Here is a 23,422-nt window from a genome sequence, read left to right as displayed (position 1 = left end):
GGATCACATGACTTATCAACACTTGGGTCACATGACTCAGACTGGGGAGGGTCATCAGGTAACACTTGCACAACCATCAGCATCACATCAGTTCCCAAACACCCGCTGGGAGGTGCTCGGATACGCCCACATATTTCCAAAGTTTCTCAGCATCCCAGTCCAGGGAAACCAGGGCCATTGGGAAAGAGTGACAAACACCCCCCGATCCCAGTGACAGTCAGGAGTTTTCCCGGAATAAACTTTTCAGGGGGTACCAGCTTAAGGTGGATCAGGGTTCGTTTGGCTCCGGTGTCCTTGAACCCCATGGTGATGGTGTGTAAGTTTTCATAGGCTGTTTCACCCTCCTCCCCCACCAGAAAAACACTTGCACTAGGCCCTTGGGCACGGGGTTCCTCTTCTGCCTCTCTGGGCAAGCAGAGCTGAGGTGTCCAGGCCGGTGGCAGGAAAAACACCTGCGAGTGTCAGAGGTGGGCCGGGCCCTGCAGATGGGGCAGGACCTCTGTGAGGTCGGCTGGCAGGGGTGGTAGTTGTCATCTTACGCACTTTCCAGCTGGCGGCGGAAAGCACGCACCTCCGATGCACGGTTGGCCACATATGTGTCTTGCAATCTGTGCTGCTTTCACGGCCTCCTTTGGCTCCCGGTCCATGAATGAAGTAATGAACTGTTGAATCTCTAAATATGTAGGAGTTGGTCCTTCACCATCAGGTTTTTTAACTTTTCAAAGGTTGTAACGGACAGTCCTTGGATCCACTGCTCAAAGGTGGTCCAGAGCCCATCCACAACGTCAATGTAGCTGTCCTGAGGTCCACACTGGAGAGTCCGGAACTTTTTGCGGTGCAACTCTGGAGTCAGCTGATACTTGCGTATTAGGGCCTGCTTTATGGCCTCATAGTCTCCCCTCTGCTCTTGAGGGAGAGTGGCAAACGCGTCCAGGGCTTTGCCTCGCAGCCCTGGGGTTACCCTTGGGCAATTGGTACTGCATGCAAGTCTCTTCAAATCCCCTCAGAAAGGCGTCCAAGTGCCCGTCCTTTTCCAACACAGGAAAGTGCTCAGGCCAGGGCTTAAAGCTGTTGGCATTATTGGACTCACAGTTCAGTGGGGAAGATGTCTGCTGCCGGACTTGGAGGACCTTCAATTCATGGTCTCCCTGGGCTTGGCGCGCTCGCTTGGCTCTGTCGCTCTGCTTGGGCCTGGCGCTCAGCTCTCTCAGCCTCTTGATATTGCTGAATGAGCCTCAGCCGTCCATCCTTGTCATCTGCAGTGAGTTACTGTAGGGCCATCTGCAGGTAGGAGTCCATGCTGCCCCAGTTGCTGCTCTGGCTTGAAGTTGATGGTGGGACCTCTTCAACAGCACCATCCTGGATTTGGCTTGCCTCCTCTTCATCAGCACTGAACTGTTAAATTTTATATTTAATCCGAAAATAGGCAGTGTTTATAAAATATGCAAGATATTAAAAAAGAGGAACAATACAAATACAATGTAGACAATTACATAAAAATAAAAGGGATCAACATGAAACTTACTAGACTCGTGCCATAGATGTGACATCCGAATTTATGGAGGGAGGGTCTCCAGTAGACAAACTGGCAGCACCATCACTTAGGTATGCCCTCCTGTACTGACCAAGGCCAAAAATGGGCTTCTGACTTTTATGACCTAAGTTCACCCTCCCATCTGTGACCTCATTTTATGATATCTTGTGGGCTGTGCCGAGGAGTTCAGAAAAATTAGATAATTCTAGTTTTTCACATATCTTTGCCCCTGGGCCACACAGGTGAGATATGTTAGCGTCATATTTTATATCTCGATTTTTCATTCGCATAAATACTACAAGATAACACAACACATCTAGCATGATTTTATTGGCCAATACCAATTTGTCGCAATACCAGCGATCACCTAGCAAAGCCAAATCGTGCGCTGCGTTCAGCACTTCGCTGAGATTCTGACAATATGCTTATCATTTTTCTAGTATTAACGTGGCACCTAAAAACTGTGTTAATAGCTTTTCTAATTACAAGAACAAAAACATTTTTGTGTGCACAGATTTGCCTCTAGCTGCTCCACCCCCCTTGGTCGTAAATACCAAAATGCTCAGGCAGATCAGATACAATCGTCATGGCGATCTGTGCTAGTGTTTGGCTGGGGGGTGGTATAAGGGACCTTAACAGTTTTAATATGACATCTACTAATAAATCCTATATACTTAGGCCACACACAACAAGCAGTTTCCTCCTCGTAGTCGGCAGCTGAATAAGTTTCTCATAGACTCATCTTCCAAACCACTAATTCTCGTCTCATTTACAGACACTAAAATCAGAATCAGCAATACTGCAAGAGATATTCATTACACATGAGATGAGAAATAACGACTTCATGATGAGGATGACATCTTCATCCTCTACTACGTCTCTATAAACATATTTGGCCAGAGTTGGTCACTAACTCAATCACCACCTGCCGCCTATATGAATGTTTACAGTCTTCTTCGGGCTGTAATATTTTATATTACATCTCGTGTCTGATTCACACACAGAAGTTTGATGCATTTATAAAAAATTGTTTGGAAGAAAACCGAGAACAGGAGTTATTTGATGGTAAAATCAACTTGTACAGTAATTTTTTGGGATAGAGTTTTTTTTCTCATATTTTCCTCTTGGACTTCCCTATATTACATGAAAAACACCCAAAAAAACAAACAAGTATTAAAATGTTATATAATAGAATTGGCACCAACATCAGATGGTGCACCTTGTATGCCAAATGTTAAACATTTTTTTTAATAAAAAAAAAAAATTTGCATCACGTAGTACAGGTCTATAATTGTTACGATTACCATTATATGCTACAGTTACTGCCGCAATGCTGATGTTGGCAGTTTAACTACTTGTCAAAAGCAATCATGGCATCTGTGAGGAGCTGGCCACGAACTAAAACTATTGGACCAATAGACATCATGGAGTGCTGATTTCATTGATCTAATTGTTCTGTTTTATTAGCGATAGCTTGATCATCAGTTTAAGGTACACAATTTGAAGGGGGAAGGGGTTGTAACAGTGTGTCATTCTAGTTTGCCTCCATGGATTCTAATGTAACCAGGTTTGTAGTATGATTCATTGTCCTGCATCTAGTGTGGGGGGTGGGGTTCTGAGTCATTTGTTCCTCTAAGCAGGGGGCTTCCTTATTACACAATCATACAGACAGGGACTGAGACTGGGCTTCTGGAACCTTCATACTTTGATATACATGTATAAAATGTCTAATGGGGTGGGTGTGATGAATACTTCTGCCCATCCAGGAGGCTAATCTCAAGAGAGACAGAACAATATTTGGTCAGTTAGGTAATTGGTTCTGTGAGGTGGAGGAGCGAGGATCTGTTGCTGTCTGTCTTGTGCCCATAAATGGATTATATAGATTGGAGCTGGATACACATGCTACGGTCATGATATCAGTCGTCTGGGGGAGCATAGGCTGTCTGCAGACCATGTACATTGGATTAAATTCAGATGAAACTGCCGACTTCAATGGTAATTGGTTGACTATGTAACGTATATGGGGCTGCCCGACATGTCAGGGGAGTGAAGGATTTCTGAAGATGATCTATTTGTTTTCCCTTGAGATAATCCTCAGCTAGAGTCATCTGACATCGACGCTCTCAGAGGCTACAGGAAATCTCACTGGCGTGGAACGTTCGTGTGTATGGGGAGTCAGCAAAAATAAACGTCAGATAAATGATCGTTCGCCCACAGTTATCTAATGTGAATGGGGCCGTTAGTATTACACTGACAGGAGGATAATGCTCGTACTACAGTAGTGCAGTCTATCTATTTAGCAATCTCAGGCCGGATGTTGTATCATCGCAGGAATTAGGATTATTAAAAAAATCTAAAAAGTTTTTCAAGTGAAAAATAAAATCACCGTTTTAGCAATAAAGAAAGAAAATATTTTCCATTCTTGATGAAAACAGAGAGAAGACATCTCCCATATATTTGAGGTAAATGAAAATCAGCAGCCATTATTTTATGAGGCAGAAAGAAAGAGAGAACGAGGCCTCCATAATATCATCTAAAGGCACAGAGATGGGGAGGCCTCTGTTCTCTAATGACACCTATCAATATATATCGCCATGACAGCCGGGGCCTAACAATTGTATTCTGGAGCAATGGCATTAAAATTTTAAAGAGAAAACAAGATAAAGTACAACTACACTGACTAAAAAGATAAAAAATGGGGGGGATGGCAGTACTGTGGGAACATTATACTGTGTGTGGGGGGATGGCAGTACTGTGGGAACATTATACTGTGTGTGGGGGGATGACGGTACTGTGGGAACATTATACTGTGTGTGGGGGGATGGCGGTACTGTGAGAACATTATACTGTGTGTGGATGGGATGGTAGTACTGTGGGAACATTACACTGTGTGTGGAGGGGATGGTGGTACTGTGGGAACATTATACTGTGTGTGGGGGTATGGCAGTACTGTGGGAACATTATACTGTGTGTATGGGGGGGATGGCCGTACTGTTGGAACATTATACCATGTGTGTGGTGGGATGGCAGTACTGTGGGAACATTATATTGTGTGTGCGGATGGCAGTACTGTGTGAACATTAAACTGTGTGTGGGGGATGACGGTACTGTGGGAATATTATACTGTGGGGGGGGATGGCGGCACTGTGGGAATATTATACTGTGTGCAGGGTTGTGGAGTCAGTGTCCATTTTGGTAGTGTCGGAGTTGGAGTCGGTAAAAAAATGGACCAACTCCTTAAATATATAATAAATTAGGTACAGCAGTTCAATGCAATATGTGATGAATATTTTTTCATTAGAAATTGAGAGGGAGAGGGAGGCAATGTTTTAAGGTATTTTTATTACTTTCTACAAAGTAAAAAGTTTACATTCATTAAAGGCTGCTTTACACGCTACAACATCACTAGCGATGTCGCTAGCGATCGCACCCGCCCCTGTCGTGTGCGTGTCATGGGCAAATCGCTGCCCATGGCGAACAATATCACTAGTACGCGTCACACGCACATACCTTCCTAACGACTTCGCTGTGCTCGGCGAACAAACTCTTTTTTAAGGGGGAGGTTCGTGCGGCGTCACAGCGACGTCACACAGCGGGCCACCAATAGAAGAGGAGGGGCGGAGAGCAGCCGCATTAATGTCACTCCCACCTCGTTGCCGGAGGAACGCTGTTGTTCGTCGTTCCCGGCAACAACCTGCGTCCAAAATGAGCAACGATATTTGGGAAAGGAACGATGTGTCAACAATCAACGATTTTTGCCGTTTTTTGGATCGTTAGCGGTCGCTCATAGGTGTCACGTGCAATGACGTCGCTAACGACGCTGGATGTGCGTCACGAATTCTGTTACCCCGATGACATATCGTCAGATAAGTCGTTACGTGTAAAGCGGCCTTAAGAGTACCATGCCTTTAACCAATATGGGACAGACCATATGATGATATCTTGTCTTTGGAAGCTTCTGATTTGGTTTACTGGCAACATCTGAGTTAATTAAAGACACACCTGTGGAGGTATTTTAATGCACACCTGAAACACACTGCTTCTTTGTGTAGCATCATGAGAAAGTCAAAAGAAATTAGCCAAGATTTCAGGAAAAGATTTGTGGATTTGCACAAATCTGGTTCATCCTTGGGGGCAATTTCCAGATACCTGAAGGTGCCTCGTTCATCTGTACAAACAATTACCGTATATACTGGCGTATAAGACGACTTTTTACCCCCTTAAAATAATGGCTACAGTGGGGGGTCGTCTTATACGCCGGATATACGGGGGGGGGTGTATGTACACTGCAGCGTCCAGGGGAGGTGGGGGCAGCAGCTCTGGAGCACAGGGGAACGCTGCGGCCTGCATCCTTTGATCTCCTGCACCCGCTCATATAATATGCACAGCCGCTGTCCATCTCCAATGGTGCTGAAATCGCACGCAGTGAGGGGCTGGAGCAGCGGTGCATATTCTATGAGCCTGCGTCCCACTGTGATCGCACATGCACCCCCCTGTGTTAGATTTGGCCCCCAGGCTGCTGCTCATTCTAAAATAAAAAAGCTTTACTTACCCCTGCAGCGTTTCTCCCCGTGTCCCTGCTTCCACTGTGATCAGGCAGAGAGCTCAGCCTGCTGTGCCGATCACATGACCGCACTGACAACCAGGAAGTGGAAGAACAGAAGCACGGAGCAGACAGGAGGGAGCTCAGCGCTGGAGGAGATAAGGAAAGAGGGTTTTATTTTACTTTGGGCAGCAGCCTAGGGGCCATATCTGACACAGGGGGACTTGTGCGATCTATAGGGGCCATGGGCAGCACTATGGGGGAGATATCTAACACAGGGGGACTTGTGCCCATTATGGGCCCCGGTGAGCTGCTTCTAACCCCCCAGATGTATGCCCTGCCAATCCCCCCCCCCGCCGATGCCGCGGGTGCTGTACCCGCCGAGCCGCGGGTGCAGGCCCCACAGAGCAGCAGAGTTGTGTGTATTTGTCTGTATGTAGCAGAGTTGTATGTGTTTGTCTGTATGTAGCAGAGTTGTATGTGTTTGTCTGTATGTAGCAGAGTTGTATGTGTTTGTCTGTATGTAGCAGAGTTGTATGTGTTTGTCTGTATGTAGCAGAGTTGTATGTGTTTGTCTGTATGTAGCAGAGTTGTGTGTGTTTGTCTGCATGTCGCAGAGTTGTATGTGTTTGTCTGTATGTAGCAGAGTTGTATGTGTTTGTCTGTATGTAGCAGAGTTGTGTGTGTGTGTTTGTCTGTATGTAGCAGAGTTGTGTGTGTTTGTCTGTATGTAGCAGAGTTGTGTGTGTCTGTATGTAGCAGAGTTGTATGTGTTTGTCTGTATGTAGCAGAGTTGTATGTGTTTGTCTGTATGTAGCAGAGTTGTGTGTGTTTGTCTGTATGTAGCAGAGTTGTATGTGTTTGTCTGTATGTAGCAGAGTTGTATGTGTTTGTCTGTATGTAGCAGAGTTGTGTGTGTGTGTTTGTCTGTATGTAGCAGAGTTGTGTGTGTTTGTATGTAGCAGAGTTGTGTGTGTTTGTCTGTTTGTAGCAGAGTTGTGTGTGTTTGTCTGTTTGTAGCAGAGTTGTGTGTGTTTGTCTGTTTGTAGCAGAGTTGTGTGTGTCTGTTTGTAGCAGAGTGTAGTACCATTGTTTCAGTCCAGTTGTGGCTTTATACAGCAGGGAGGAGCATTCCTTGCTGTACTAAGTGAACATTGGAGCGATTGATCTGTCAATGGCCCTTTAAAAACATATTGTACGGCTCTCGCGGAATTAAAATTAACATGTTGCAATCATAGCAGACTTTTTTTCATTTGGGAGCGGGGTAGTCTTATACAGTGAGTATATCCCAAATTCTATATTTTTAGGGCAGAAGTTGGGGGTCGTCTTATACGCCCAGTCGTCTTATACGCCGGCATATACGGTATTTGCAACTACAAACAAGATAGGAATTTCCAGCCATCATACTACTCAGGAAAGAGACGGGTTCTCTGTACAAGAGATGAACATGCTTTGGACAGACATGTGCATATCAACCCAAGAACAAAAGCAAAAGATCTTGTGAAGATGCCGGCGAAAGCTGGTAAGATTGTATCATTATCCACAGTGAAATGAGTACTGTACAAACATGGGTTGAAAGGCTACTCTGCCAAAAAGAAGCCATTACTCCATTATGTCCAGATTGATGTCTAAAATTGAACTGTTTGGCCATAATGACCATCATTACGTTTGGAGGAAAAAGGCATAAGCTTTGAAGCCTAAGAACACCATCCCAACTGTGAAACACGGGGGTGGCAGCATCATGTTGCGGGGTTTTGCTGGAGGAGGGACTGGTGCACTTCACAAAATAGATGGCATCATGAGAAAAGAAGAAAGATTACATGGAAATACTGAAGCAACATCTCAAGACATCAGCCAGGAACATAAAGCTTCAACGGAAAGGGGTCTTTCAAATGGACAATTGGCAGTATGATCCGGACCAAACTGGTTACAAAGTGGCTTAAGGATAACAAAATCAATGTTTTGGAGCTGCCATCACAATGCCCCGATTGCTGATGTGCTGTATGTAAAGCGCTATAGAAGTGTATAAATATTATAATTACCGTATTTTTCGCTTTATAAGACGCACTTTTGTTCCCCAAATTTTGGGGGAAAGTAGGGGGTGCGTCTTATAAACCGAATATACGGGGGGTGGGTGTACACACACACATACACACACACACATAATATATATATTACGCTGAAGGGCTGGGGCAGCGGGACGGGAGGGTATTTGCCCCTCATCAGTGTGGAGTAGGATGAGGGGCAAATACCCCGAAACGGCTGTCTGTGGATGGATACCATGTTTGGCATAGGTGGTCTCCTTGACTGGAGACTGCCCTTCCCGTGGTTGTTCCTTCCCGGTGAAAGACCTGGCTAGTTTCCTGCCAGCGTTGAGAAACATGTGATGGTGTCTCCGCAGGCCTTCTTCTTTGAATATTTCCCAGGGGGCATTGCTCTAGAATCACTGCGTTGAGAAACACGTGATGGTGTCTCCGCAGTGGTGGATGTTGATCTCCCTAAGGTCAACCATCCTTGCTCACATAGTCTTTTACTAGGCAATGTCCCACTAGCCAGATTCCTACTCCACACTGATGAGGGGCAAATACCCCGAAACGGCTGTCTGTGGATGGATACCATGTTTGGCATAGGTGGTCTCCTTGACTGGAGACTGCCCTTCCCGTGGTTGTTCCTTCCCGGTGAAAGACCTGGCTAGTTTCCTGCCAGCGTTGAGAAACATGTGATGGTGTCTCCGCAGGCCTTCTTCTTACTTACCTCCAGCGCTGATCTCCGGTCTCCTGCTGCTGTTGTCTGTGATAAGGCACGCAGAGATGATATCACTCTGCCGTGCCGATCACATGATCAGCAGCAAGAACCAGGAAGTAAGGAAGCCGGAGCTCAACTGCGAGGAGGGACAGCGCTGAGAAGGTAAGGAAAGAGTGTTTTATTTTATTATGGGCAGCAGCCTGGGGGCATATCTAACACAGGGGAGATGTGCCATCTATAGTGGCCATGGGCAGCACACATGGGGGGCATATCTAACACAGGGAAGATGTGCCATCTATAGTGGCCATGGGCAGCACACATGGGGGGCATATCTAACACAGGGGAGATGTGCCATCTATAGTGGCCATGGGCAGCACACATGGGGGGCATATCTAACACAGGGGAGATGTGCCATCTATAGTGGCCATGGGCAGCACACATGGGGGCCATATCAAACACAGGGGAGGTGTACCATCTATAGGGGCCATGGGCAGCACAGGGGGGCGTGTCCCACCACAAGGGGGCTATATTCAATATAAGGGGGCCATATCCAGATTAAGGGGGGCTAATTTTAGGATGGGGGGCTATGAGGGACATATACCCTATATGATTTGTTAGACGGACACTGGCATTATAAGATGGACCCCATTTAACATTAAAAAAAAAAAATTCTCTTTTCCTTCACCAAATTTGGGGGTGCATCTTATAATGAGGTGCGTCTATAAAGCGAAAAATACGGTATCTCAATCTGAAAAAAATCGGCGTAACCAAGGCGACCAACAAACATGGCTCAGTTACACCAGTTCTGTCAGGAGGAATGGGCCCAAATTCCTATCGACTATTGTGGGAAGTCTATGGAAGGATATCCAAAAACATTTGACCAAAGTGATATAGTGTAAGGGCAATGGTACCAAATACTAATGAGATTGATGGAATCACTTTCTGCAAAGTCAAATAATAAAAATGCCTTAAAGAGAACCAATCATCAGGATTTTCGTATATACAGTGCCTACAAGTAGTATTCAACCCCCTGCAGATTTAGCAGGTTTACACATTCGGAATTAACTTGGCATTGTGACATTTGGACTGTAGATCAGCCTGGATGTGTGAAATGCACTGCAGCAAAAAAAAGAATGTTATTTCTTTTTTTTTTTTTTTTTTAAATTGTGAAAAGTTTATTCAGAGTGTCATTTATTATTCAACCCCTCAATCCACAAGAGTTCTGTTTGGTTCCCCTAAAGTATTAAGAAGTATTTCAGGCACAAAGAACAATGAGCTTCACATGTTTGGATTAATTATCTCTTTTTCCAGCCTTTTCTGGCTAATTAAGACCCTCCCCAAACTTGTGAACAGCACTCATACTTGGTCAACATGGGAAAGACAAAGGAGCATTCCAAGGCCATCAGAGACAAGATCGTGGAGGGTCACAAGGCTGGCAAGGGGTACAAAACCCTTTCCAAGGAGTTGGGCCTACCTGTCCCCACTGTTGGGAGCATCATCCAGAAGTGGAAGGCTTATGGAACTACTGTTAGCCTTCCACGGCCTGGACAGCCTTTGAAAGTTTCCACCCGTGCTGAGGCCAGGCTTGTCCAAAGAGTCAAGGCTAACCCAAGGACAACAAGGAAGGTGCTCCGGGAAGATCTCATGGCAGTGGGGACATTGGTTTCAGTCAATACCATAAGTAACGTACTCCACCGCAATGGTCTCCGTTCCAGACGAGCCTGTAAGGTACCTTTACTTTCAAAGCGTCATGTCAAGGCTCGTCTAGTTTGCTCATGATCACTTGGAGGACTTTGAGACAGACTGGTTCAAGGTTCTCTGGTCTGATGAGACCAAGATCGAGATCTTTGGTGCCAACCACACACGTGACGTTTGGAGACTGGATGGCACTGCATACGACCCCAAGAATACCATCCCTACAGTCAAGCATGGTGGTGGCAGCATCATGCTGTGGGGCTGTTTCTCAGCCAAGGGGCCTGGCCATCTGGTCCGCATCCATGGGAAGATGGATAGCACGGCCTACCTCAGTGTTTCTCAACTCCAGTCCTCAAGACCCACCAACAGATCATGTTTTCAGGTTTTCCTCAGTCAGGTTTTAAGGATTTCCTTAATGTTGCACAGGTGATGGAATTATCCCCTGTCTAAGATTGAGGACAACCTGAAAACATGATCTGTTGGTGGGTCTTGAGGACTGGAGTTGAGAAACACTGGCCTACCTGGAGATTTTGGCCAAGAACCTCCGCTCCTCCATCAAGGATCTTAAGATGGGTCGTCATTTCATCTTCCAACAAGACAACGACCCAAAGCACACAGCCAAGAAAACCAAGGCCTGGTTCAAAAGGGAAAAAAATCAAGGTGTTGCAGTGGCCTAGTCAGTCTCCTGACCTTAACCCAATTGAAAACATGTGGAAGGAGCTCAAGATTAAAGTCCACATGAGACACCCAAAGAACCTAGATAACTTGGAGAAGATCTGCATGGAGGAGTGGGCCAAGAAAACTCCAGAGACCTGTGCCAGCCTGATCAGGTCTTATAAAAGACGATTATTAGCTGTAATTGCAAACAAGGGTTATTCCACAAAATATTAAACCTAGGGGTTGAATAATAATTGACCCACACTTTTATGTTGAAAATGTATTAAAATTTAACTGAGCAACATAACTTGTTGGTTTGTAAGATTTATGCATCTGTTAATAAATCCTGCTCTTGTTTGAAGTTTGCAGGCTCTAACTTATTTGCATCTTATCAAACCTGCTAAATCTGCAGGGGGTTGAAGACTACTTGTAGGCACTGTAAAGCTGGTGTCACACATAACGACGACATCGCTGTTACGTCACCATTTTCTGTGACGTAACAGCGACCTTGTAAGTCGCGGTTATGATCGCTGCTTAGCTGTCAAACACAGCGACGCAGCAGCGATCATAACGTCGCTACATGTGCAGGGAGCCGCGCACACTGCTTAGGGTTGGCTCCTTGCTCTCCTAGCTACAGTACACATCGGGTTAATTAACCCGATGTGTACTGCAGCTACATATCACAGTGCAGAGAGCAGGGAGCCGCGCACACTGCTCAGCGCTGGCTCCTTGCTCTCCTAGCTACAGTACACATCGGGTTAATTAACCCGATGTGTACTGCAGCTACATGTGCACAGAGCAGGAGCCGGCACTAGCAGCAAGAGCGGCGGAGGCTGGTTACGAAGGTAAATATCGGGTAACCAGGGAAAGGTTTTCCCTTGGTTACCCGATGTTTACAGTGGTTACAGCTTTCCGCAGCTGCCAGACGCCGGCTCCTGCTCCCTGCTCGCTTCATTTCGTCGCTCTCTCACTGTCACACACAGCGATGTGTGCGTCACAGCGGGAGAGTGACGACGAAAAAATGAAGCAGGACATTCAGCAACGAGCAACGACATCACAGCAGGGGCCAGCTCGTTGCTGGATGTCACACACAGCGACAGCGACGGGACGTCGCTGCAACGTCACAGAAAATGGTGACGTAGCAGCGACGTCGTTGTCGCTGTGTGTGACACCACCTTAAGCTAAAGCCAGTGCTGCACTGGCGCTATCAGGCTGCTTATCTACATACCATTAGTGGTCAGCTTGGGTGTTTAGGCTTTCAAATCCAAGAAAGTAAACTTTAAAAAATAGTCAGCTTCTTGAGTGACAATTGCAACTGAGCAGATAATCTCTGAGTGGGTATTCACATGGATTCCCGCCCCCCCTGTTCCTCCCTCTCTCTGTTCTCTATGCTAATGTTACTATTCATCTTTTCGTGACTAAGATGGCGTCGGAGTTGGCGCCTGCGCATAGCACTTATCTCCGGCGCCATCTTTGTGTAGACCCTGTTATTCTAGTCATGTGGTTGAAAAGGCGGCGCATGAGCTCTCGCTTCTTCAGCTCTCGTTGTGAATGTGTGTCTTACCACGTCAAAGTTACAGGGCGGATACGCCCTTACTTACGTAGCGCTCACTAATATACAAATTAGGCACACTGAATACAGTTTTATGCTAAAACAATAATGTAACAATTTATTGAGATTGCATCAGGATAATGTTCAATAATAGTATGATGCTCGGAGACAAAGGAGACCAAAAAGTTTTAATGGTTTCATGTAGCAATGGTCATGCTTGACATCAATAATCAAGGACCGATTGTGATACAAATGGAATGAGTATGTGTGAGTGACTGGGCTAAGATAGGTATCCAGTCTTCAGAATAGGTGATTATGGAAGTCATGCTGTCCATGTGCTAAAACCTAAAAGCATTATATGATGATCATGGGATTCAGCTTTACAAAGAATAACATACTGGAAAACCTTGAAGTTGTTATGCCATAATCAGTGTCAAGCAACCTTGAGGTATTGTGCTGTAATTAGTGAAAAAGTAACAATTAGGGAACATCTGAGTAAAATAACTATGATAACCTTCAAGTGTTATGCTGAGAGAGACAGCATATTGTGCAATGTGGTCATTGTTTTTCGCTGAGAAAAACAATATACTGCGCAACTGCAAGATACTGATTTCACTAAATTGTACTGCGCAACTACAAGATACTGATGATTTCACTAAAACGTACTGCGCAGCTGCGATGGAGAGGAGTACGTGGGAGCTGTGTATAAAAGGCATAGTGGACACACTTCTTCTGTGATGTTAAGACTAAAGTATTGTTCCTTCTCATTGACTGAGGTCCCTCCGGTTGGGAAGTGATGTTACAATACTTAGGTAATGTATTGATGCGTTATTTCTCTATATACTATGATTTACATTGATTGCATGATTTACATTAATTGAATCAATAGAACAGGGTAATATTGCTTCTGCCATTCCATGATCAAACATTATCCTGATGCAATCTCAATAAATTGTTACATTAATGTTTTACCATAAAACTGTATTCAGTGTACCTAATTTGTATATTAGTGAGCGGTACGTAAGTAAGGGCATATCCGCCCTATAACTTTGACATGGTAAGACGCCAAGGGACCGCGCGTAGTCACAACAAGAGTGGAGAACAGCTGATTGTAGCGATTAGCTGCAGAGGAGGACACCATGCCACTTGGTTCTACTGCAAATAATCGCTGCGATCAGCTGTTCTCCACTCATGTTGTGGCTGCGTGCGCTCCCGCGGTAACAACGAGAGCTGCAGAAGCGAGGGCACATGCGCTGCCCTCTCAGCCACAAGACTAGAATAATAGGGTCTTCTCAAAGATGGCAACTAAGATAAGCGCTATGCGCAGGCACCAACTTCGTCGCCATCTTAGTCACGAAAACACCAAGGTTACTTCCCGGTAGCTAGTTTTTCCAGAACCCATGACAGCGCCACGTGAGAGAGGGATCCGCCCAGCAAGGACAGGAAACCATTCTGAAAGAAAACGACGGTACCTCTCCCCTTCAGTTGGTTTACCGAGAATGAGAGGACCTCCAACAGTCATTAGAACTTAACTCTGTCTCAATCTATAACACACACATGCACACCCAGAACAGTGCACACCAAGGGTGAGAAAGAGAGGGATTATATGGGTGCTGTTATAAGTTCTGGAAAAACCGGCTACCGGTAAGTAACCTTGGTGTTTTCCCTTCACCCATGACAGCACCACGTGAGTGAGAGATTTTCAGAGAATAATTAGGGAGGGACCACAGCCTCAAGCACACTTCTACCAGCTGAGGATAAGTCCAACCGATAGTGTCAGTAAAAAGTAGACTGTGAGGGCCGGGTAGCGGCCTGCAGATCTGGTCAATAGATACCTTTGCTCTCTCAGCCCAGGAGGTCGACACTGCTCTGATGGAATGTGCCCATATGTCATCAGGGATGGCAGCACCACTAGATGAGTAGACTAAAGCAATGGCTACCCTAATCCACCTAGAGATAGTACTCTTCGACACCCCAAAATCTTTCATACTACCCTGAAAGGCTATAAATAAAGATTGTGTTTTCCTCACACTATGTGTCACTGATATGTATTGTAGTAGGGCTCTCCTAACATCTAACATATGGAATCTGTATTCCCCTGGATTTGTGGGATGGCTGCAAAAGGAGGGCAGAACTATTTCCTGCGTCCTATGGAATCTGGAGGTGACCTTTGGCAGATAGGGTTGTATTAAAGCCTGATCCAGCCTATCATCGAATATCTGAGTATAGGGATGAACTATCGATAAGGCTTGTAAGTCACTGACTCTACAAGCTGACGTCAAGGCAATTACCAAAATTGTCTTTAATGTTAACAACTTCAGGGAGATTTCAGCAATGGGCTCAAAGGATGACTTGTGAGGGCGTCCAAAACTAAATTTAGATCCCACGGTGGAACTTTAGGTATGATTATTGGGCTAGTTCTATCGCATGCTTTAATAAACCTTTTAACTCATTGGTTGGCTGCCAGGTTACAGTTGTATAGGGCCCCTAAGGCAGAAACATGAACCTTTAGAGTGTTTACCGCTAGCCCTAGGTCAAAAACCTTCTGCAGGAATTCTAAAATGTATGAAATAGGAGCCTCTATACCCAAGGGTCTATTTGCAAATGTAAGGAACTTGTGCCACACTCTCCCATAGATTTTTGTGGTAACTGGTTTCCGGTTCTTCAGCAATGTGGAGACCAGGTTAGAGGCGAACCCCTTGCACATCAGCAATGACCTCTCAAGTTCCATGCTGTTATATGGAACCCCTTCTCCTGTGCATGGAATTCTGGTACCTGCACTAAAAGGTTCAGAATCTCCGGCAGAACCCATGGGTCCGTGTCCGACATTGTCCTCAGGAATGAGAACCATGGCCTCTTGGGCCAGTAGGGGGCGATGAGAAGGAGTGTCGCCTGATCTTCACTGAAGTTCTGTATAACAGTCGGGAGCATGACAAATCGGAGGAAAGGCATAGGCCAGCTTTAAAGTCCATGGAACCTGAAGTGCATCCACAGCGTAGGGCTGGTCTGCTGGGTTTAGAGAACAGAAATGGTCTACCTGCCTGTTTAGTCTGGTGGCAAACAGGTCCATCTGCGGTGTTCCCCACAGAGTCACTATCTGCTGGATTCAAGGACCATTCTCCTTGTCCCAATTGATGGCAACTAAGGTAGTCTGCCATAGTATTGAGAAGACCTCTTATGTCAAAGCCGAGAAGGAGAGGCGATTCTGCTCCGCCCAGTGAAAAAGACTGTATAATGGTTGCATGAGAGATGGGGGACGTTGTAACCCCTTGGTGGTTTATGTATGAGACTGTGGATTGAGTGTCTGACATTATTCGAACATGTTGCCCCTGGAGGAGGGGAAAAAAGGATTTCAGTGCATGTTCCACTGCACTGCCCATAGCTCCCTGAGGTTTGAAGGCTGTGCTCCTTCCCGTGCTGACCACGAGCCCTGGGATATCTGTTTGTGGAAGTAAGCTCACCAGCTGGACTGGCTGGCATCGGTAGTAACCACTTTCTGATCCTGCGGAAGCCATGGAACTCCCATGGACAAGTTGTCTAGAAATGTCCACCATAGCAGGGAATTCTTGACTGCCAAGGATAGAGTGACTTCCCCTTCCAAATGTTCTCTTAATGCTTTTTGGGCAGAAAGAATTTGCCATTGGAGACCCCTCGAGTGGATCTGAGCCCATGAAACTGCCGGGAAGCAGGATGTCATAGTGCTCAACAGAGACAAAGCTTTTCTTAGAGACATTTTGGGATGGCGTATTGCCTTCAGGGCCAACTCCAATACCTTCAGTATTTTCTCTGCTGGCAAAAGGCATAACTGATGCTCCAAGTCTAGTGTGAGAACAACAAATGTTTGAATCATAGCTGGTTCTGATTTTGATTTTTCGAGGTTCACGACATATCCTAGTTTTTTCAGGACCATTTGGAGGTACTACAGGTGTTCTGCACATTGTTGTTTGGAGTTGCCAATCACCAGGAAGTCGTCTAGATAGGGAACGAGCAGCACATTCTGGATTCGCAAGGAAGCCCTCATCTCCGCTACTATTTTTGTGAAAATCCTTGGGGAGATAGACAGCCCAAAAGGAAGCGCCGTGAACAGAAAATGACGTTTAGGATGAAAAGCACCACTTGGAGAAACCGTTGGTATTTTGATGGATGGGGACATGGTAATAGGCGTCCTTGATGTCTATGACTGCCATATAACAGTTGTGGAACAACAGCTTTATGGCTGACTGAACGGATTCCATCTAATGGATAATTCTGAATAAATCGGTTGAGATGTTTGAGGTTGATTATGGTTCGGAAAGAACCATCCGGTTTTCTTTTGAGAAAAAGAGGGGAGTAGAATCCCTTCCCTTCTTCTGAAAGTGGGACCTCGCTTGCTTGTCCAGTAATCCCATGTAATTAAGGACTCCAGTAAGTAAGGACTTGCTTGTCCAGTAATCCCATGATTTCCGATTCCAGAACCTGCTGTTCTTCCAGTGATGTCTGAAGAGGCGTTAAGATGAAATGCTGCGGGGGTTGAAGGAGAAATTGAAACTTGAGACCGTCTTTTACTATAGCCCGCACGTAAGTGTTTGAGGAAATACTTTCCCATGCTCCCAGAAAATGAGAAAGGTGTCCCACTACTTGTAGCCTGGCATCATTGAAATTACTTCTTTGTTGAGGCGGCGGAACCACCGAACATGAATCCTGACTCTCGTCTGGGCTTGTGTTCCCATTTTTGATTATCCGGAGGTTTGCCCCTACTGAATCTTCATCTCCGAAAAGAACGAGAAAAGCCTGAGTGGAACCTAGGGAAGGACTTCTTCCTATCCGATGCATTCTCTAGCGCTTCTTCTAGCTGTTTGCTGAAAAGGAGCTGACCGTCACCTGGTACTGAACACAATTTGTTTGGTTTGCAGGTCCCCCGGACAACCCTTCAACCATAATGCCCTTCTGGCCATATTAGACAATCCTGCAGAATGTGCTCCCAGCACATTAGCACGGGAGTCCTAAGGCTATGTGCGCACTGGGAAATGGAATTTTCTTGAGAAAATTCCGCATGCTCTCAAAAATTACCGCACCCGCGGTAAAAAAACGCGGCAAACCGCATCCGAAAACCGCATGCGGTTTGCCGCGGTTTCACCGCGGTATTGTTCGCGGTATTGCCGCGTGCGGGTTGGGATGTGCTTTATTGCATTCAATGCAATAAAGCACATTGAAAAGAAAAAAAAAAAAGTCATTTAATTCTGAGATAGTAGATAGATAGACAGAAGAATAGATAGAGGGATAGATAGACAGACAGATAGAGGGATAGATAGATAGATAGATAGATAGAGGACAGATCGCTACATTTCCCACGGTCGGCAGTGAGTTCACATTACCGGCCGTGGGAAATGACCGGTAATTACCTCTGCTGTATTCATTCAGCCTGTGTCTGTGACAGTCGCGGCTGGATGTAAGCAGCGCAGGACGTCGGAGCTGTGGATTACGCCGGAGCTTTGGTGCGGGAGGGGTTAATAAAATGGTGAACGAGGCTTGTTTGTTTTATTTAAAATAAAGGATTTTTCTGTGTGTGTGTTTTATTCACTTTACTTACGGGTTGATCATGTCAGCTGTCACATAGACGCTGCCATGATCAAGCCTGGAGTTAATGGCGGCGATCCACCACCATTAACCCCTTGTATTACCTTGCTGCCACTGCTACACGGCAGCAAGAAGAGCCGAGGACACTCCGGTGCTGCCGCATAATGCATGCGACAGTGCCGGGGCAGCTGCGGCTGATATTCTCGGCTGCGGGAGGGGGAGTGAGGCGGGGGACATTAACCCTGCCCCTCTCCCTCCCCAGCCTGAGAATACCGGGCCGCCGCTGTGTGCTTACCTCAGCTGGACGGTAAATATACAGCGGAGCCCACGTGTTTTGTTTTCTATATTTCCGCTTGCTTTCTATGTGTGTTCTATGTGTGTGTGTCTGTGTTCTGTGTCTGTGATGTCTGTGTGCGTGTGATCTGTGTGTGTGTTTACACTCTGCACGGCTTCCTCTTCCTGTAATGACATCACTTCCCTGCAAAACCGCAGACAGGCGATGTACATTATCGGAGGTAAACCGCGAAATACCGCAGGGAATAACGCAGGAAAACGCAGTGAACCGCACAGAATTTGCTTCCTGCGTTATTCCCTGCGGGATTTCACGATTAACATTGGAGTCAATGGAGTGAAATCCCGCAGCGATGTGCGGAAAAGAATTGACATGCAATTTTTTGCTGCGGGAATCCCGCAGCAAAACATGCAGCTGTCAAATTCCGCCTAGTGCGCACAGGATTTTTTTTGCCCATAGGTTTTGCTGGTGATTCACTGCAGAGATGTTATGAACATTTTCTGCAGCGAAACATGCAGCAAAACCGCAAAAAAATCCGCGGCAAAATCCAGTAACTGCGCACATAGCCTAATAGCGTCAGCAAGGAATGCTGCCGCTCCTTGCAGTATTGGTAATTTAGAAAGAATTTGCTCCCGAGGAGTTTTATCTTTCAGCTGATCTCCAAGTTGTTGTAGCCAAATCATTAAAGCACGGGCTGTGCAGGTACTGACTATAGCAGGCTTCAAACTTCCTTCTGACGTCTCCCACAAGTGTTTAAGACAGCCATCTGCTTTTTTTGTCTAGGGGGTCTTTTAATGTTCCAGAATCCTCCAGGGGGAAGGCTCCCTCTCTTAGAAGATTTTGCCACCGCAACATCGATCTTCGTGGCTTTATCCCATAATTCTGTCTTCTCATCATCAAGAGGATACTTCCTTTTTGAGAAGGAGGGGAGAGCGCCTGCCTTGTTGGGGCGCTTCCACTCTTTTTCGATAAGGGATTCAATCTTAGCGATTTCCGGGAAGGTACGCTTGTTTTTATCTTCTAATCCTCCAAACATAACATCTTTAAATGATCTGGGGGATTTCTCATCCATTAGGCCCATAGTCTTTCTGACTGCCTTAACCAGATTCCCGACATCATCAACTGGGAAGAACGGGATGTCTCCCATATCACTATCTGAGGATGAGGAGTCAGAGCGTGGAGTAGCACTGGACGAGGCAGAATAATAATAATAATAATGCAGAAGAAATGGAGTCAGAGTCTATTGTCTTCGACCTCTTCTTCTTCTTCAAGAAAACCTCCAAGGAATCTTGCACCTCAGATCTGATGACTGATCTAAGTCCACAGAGAACTCTGGAGAGACCGCTGCAATTGTGCTACGGATGCATGTCGCACACAATTATTTTTGCCATTGAGCCGTGAGCGGCTCTCTGCATAGGGGACACTCTTTATTTTTCTTTTTTGACGTGGATTTTTTAAGAGCTACCCAGTGAGGCAAAACAAAACCCCAGGAAAACCACAAGGGACCTATAAGTAAGGTGACATTCACAAAGATCACTCACACACCATAGTAGATCAAGGGTACCGTGCCTGGAGGCTGCGTCGGAACAGCCACAGGTCTCACGGAAGCTGCTGAGCCGCGGGAGGATCTTTTCTTCTGGCTGCCATGGCTGGGCCGGCTTGCTTCACTAGAACGACTACCGTCCTTACATACGTGATGCTGTTGAACCGGAGAGTGTTGTTGCCTTTCTGCATCCATCACGGAATGTAGCTTATGGAATAAGCACCTGTCTGTCAGCCAGTGGTACTCTAATAGGGATCCTCCGCCTTCCGGTCCCATATGGCTCCTTCCCCTTCATCCACGCTTCCAGCGGTGTCCGAATAGTGGGCACCATCCGCCATGTCCTCCCTGTTACATCCCCGCACATGCTGCTGCATGGGGCGCCGCCATCTTCTTCCGGCCCGCTTTTGTGACGTCACGCAAGCACGTTTCTTTTTCCCCGCATGCTCCTTGCACGTCACAGAGCACGTCCAGCACCCGGAAGGCCTACAGCAAGCAGGGGAGTGCAACGGGGAGGATGGAGCGGTGATTCGAGACCCATGGGATGGTCCCTGCCGCACCCCCCCGCACGCACACCAGGTCCCCTGAGGGTTATTTGACGGCGCTTCCAACCCCGAAGAACGGTGCCACAGGTCTCACTCTGTTTTTCCAGACACCGGACGGGGCTGGGTAAGTACAGGCCCCTTCTGGCTTCATACCGCAGTATTTCAGGACCAAGGTCTTCTATCAAGGACAGGAAGACAACTGAAGGAGAGAGTTACCGCCCTTTTATTTCAGAATGGTTTCCTGTCCTCGCTGGGTGGATCACTCTCTCACGTGGTGCTGTCATGGGTGAAGGGAAAAAGATGAATAGTAACATTAGCATAGAGAACAGAGAGAGGGAGGAACAGGTTATGAATACCCACCTAGAGATTATCTGCTCAGTTGCAATTGTCACTGAAGATGCTGACAATTTTTTAAAAGTTTATTTTCTTGGATTTGAAAGCCTAAACATCCGAGCTGACCACTAATGGTATGTAGATAAGCAGCCCGATTGTGCCACTGGCTTTAGCTTATATATGAAAATCCTGATGATTGGTTCCCTTTAAACATTCCCTCTCTCTCATTATTCTGGCATTTGGTAAATATAAATAATTTTGGTTCCTCATTGACCTAAAACTGAAAAGTTTTATTCTGATTTCATGTCAGATAGTGAGAAAAACATGCAGATGTGTTTTTATAGAGAGTGGAGGGAAACTTCTGGTTTCAATTGTATGAGGGAGTTGGAACCAGGGAAATTGAGGAGTCGGAGGTTTGGCTTACCGACTCTGCAGCCCTGTGTGGGGGGATAGCAGTACTGTGGGAACATTATACAGTGTGTGGCGGTGGGAAGGATGTACTGTGGGAAGAACATTATACTGTATGTGGTGGGACATTATACTGTGTGTGGGGGCGATGGAGGTACTGTGGGCACATTATACTGTGTGTGGGGGGATGGCGGTACTATGGGCACATTATACTGTGTGGGGGAGTGGCGGTACTGTGGGAACATTATACTGTGTGTGGGGGATGGCGGTACTGTGGGCACATTATACTGTGTGTATGGGGTATGGCGGTACTGTGGGAACATTATACTGTGTGGGGGGATGGCGGTACTGTGGGAACATTATACTGTGTGTGGGGGGATGGCGGTACTGTGGGAACATTATACTCTGTGTGGGGGGATGGCGGTACTGTGGGCACATTATACTGTGTGGGGGAGTGGCGGTACTGTGGGAACATTATACTGTGTGTGGGGGATGGCGGTACTGTGGGCACATTATACTGTGTGTGGGGGATGGCGGTACTGTGGGCACATTATACTGTGTGTATGGGGTATGGCGGTACTGTGGGAACATTATACTGTGTGGGGGGATGGCGGTACTGTGGGAACATTATACTGTGTGTGGGGGATGGCGGTACTGTGGGAACATTATACTGTGTGTGGGGGATGGCGGTACTGTGGGAACATTATACTGTGTGGGGGGATGGCGGTACTGTGGGAACATTATACTGTGTGTGGGGGGATGGCGGTACTGTGGGCACATTATACTGTGTGGGGGAGTGGCGGTACTGTGGGAACATTATACTGTGTGTGGGGGATGGCGGTACTGTGGGCACATTATACTGTGTGTATGGGGTATGGCGGTACTGTGGGAACATTATACTGTGTGGGGGGATGGCGGTACTGTGGGAACATTATACTGTGTGTGGGGGATGGCGGTACTGTGGGAACATTATACTGTGTGTGGGGGATGGCGGTACTGTGGGAACATTATACTGTGTGTGGGGGATGGCGGTACTGTGGGAACATTATACTGTGTGTGGGGGATGGCGGTACTGTGGGAACATTATACTGTGTGGGGGATGGCGGTACTGTGGGAACATTATACTGTGTGGGGGGGTGGCGGTACTGTGGGAACATTACACTGTGTGTGGGGGGATGGCGGTACTGCGGGAACATTATACTGTGTGTGGGGGGGGTGGCGGTACTGTGGGAACATTATACTGTGGGGGGGCATCAAACTTGTGGGAAACAAGAAAGTAGCGCCATATTACCTGTTTCCTTTCTTTTATAGTTGGGGCGTCTGTATCTATAAGTAGGAAAAAACAAAATCATCAGAATTTATAGAAATCAGCAAGAGAAAAACACCAAGAAAGTCTCAGAGCTGAAGGGGTTAATGCCCCCAGTAATGGGGAATCTCCACATACCTCCTCCAGCAGAGCCAAACACTGGATAGTTGAGCCTAGAATGTACGGGCTCCTGCCCGGTTAGTGGGCGTGACCGTTGGGGGCGTGGTGATATTTTTCCTGAAAACTATAATCATGCAGGCTCCGCCCCCTGCTGCCCCGCTTCTATTGTAATCACCTCTATGCCCACGTGGACGAGAAACAATGTTTATTCCCTCTGGAAACATCAGGCTGCATTTTAAACCACGCCTCATCACATGAGAAGTTACGTCATACCGGGCAGGAGTCCATACATTCTAGCATAGACCCACATTAGATATTTGGCTGCTCTGTGCTTCCAGGAGCTGTGATGATGTCACATGGAGGGGAGGAGTCAGGGGTCACATGGTCAGATCCTCAGGACTCTGCTGGGTGTCACGGTGCTGGATGAGGGGAAGGTTATGTGTGCTTCTTTCCTGCGTTTTGAGCTGCACTCTGTGTCATTGCCAAAATGCATGCGTTGTGCTTCCTCAGCAAAGTCTATGAGAAGTCAGTAAATTCCCATGCACACGTTGCTTTTTATTTTAGGCATATATATATTTGACAAAATCGATGCGTTG

General features: G+C 46.5%; 1 protein-coding gene and 1 long non-coding RNA gene across 2 annotated transcripts in view; one reads left to right on the top strand and one right to left on the bottom strand.

Moving 5' to 3' along the window:
* Positions 1–23,078, bottom strand: part of LOC142312276 (uncharacterized) — a 168,640-nt gene extending 145,562 nt beyond the window's left edge. Inside the window, 2 exon segments of the mRNA XM_075351210.1 lie at positions 22,692–22,726; positions 22,845–23,078. The gene's annotated coding sequence lies outside the window, so the exon portion shown is untranslated.
* LOC142312286 (uncharacterized) overlaps positions 1–23,422 on the top strand; it is a 106,860-nt gene that overhangs the window by 29,082 nt on the left and 54,356 nt on the right. The window lies entirely within an intron of this gene.

The sequence above is a fragment of the Anomaloglossus baeobatrachus genome, chromosome 5, assembly GCF_048569485.1.
Source record: "Anomaloglossus baeobatrachus isolate aAnoBae1 chromosome 5, aAnoBae1.hap1, whole genome shotgun sequence".
In the NCBI taxonomy this organism is placed as follows: domain Eukaryota; kingdom Metazoa; phylum Chordata; class Amphibia; order Anura; family Aromobatidae; genus Anomaloglossus; species Anomaloglossus baeobatrachus.
Note: the sequence above shows the minus strand (reverse complement) of the source record. Positions and strands in the feature narration are given on the sequence as shown.